The 372-nt window shown below is 54.6% G+C and overlaps 1 protein-coding gene across 1 annotated transcript in view; it reads right to left on the bottom strand.

The window, feature by feature from the left end:
- Positions 1–372, bottom strand: part of TMLHE (trimethyllysine hydroxylase, epsilon) — a gene marked incomplete at its 5' end in the record, with an annotated part of 8618 nt that overhangs the window by 4094 nt on the left and 4152 nt on the right. The window lies entirely within an intron of this gene.

The following is a 372-nucleotide window of genomic DNA, read 5'->3' as shown; positions in this document are numbered from 1 at the left end:
GTCCTCCTCTGCTCTTACAGCTCTGCCCACATAAAGGTGCTCAGAAGTGAAGAGCCTCACTGGGCAAGAGATAATCCTGCCCAGGGCAGGCGGTGGGGACTGGCCGATCCAGTTCCACACCAGATGGCAGCATTTCCACCCATCCTCCCGAGGTGAAAGCAGACAAAAAACAGTTAAGCTGAGAAATTAAGCCCAAGTCTCCTGCACTTCACTGCGAACCACAACTGGGACAGCGGCCTTTCCTTCTCCCACTGCGCATAAAACACAGCCCAGAGGCTGCTCCAGAAGAGCAGGGGGTCCTGAGGACCTGCAGGGCTCACACCCTCAGTCAAAAATTCCTTCCTTCTCTCTGTCTGAATCTCCCTCTTTCAC

Source organism: Buceros rhinoceros, unplaced genomic scaffold (assembly GCF_000710305.1).
Source record: "Buceros rhinoceros silvestris isolate BGI_N320 unplaced genomic scaffold, ASM71030v1 scaffold15304, whole genome shotgun sequence".
Classification (NCBI taxonomy): domain Eukaryota; kingdom Metazoa; phylum Chordata; class Aves; order Bucerotiformes; family Bucerotidae; genus Buceros; species Buceros rhinoceros.
This window is presented reverse-complemented; position numbering and strand designations above follow the sequence as displayed.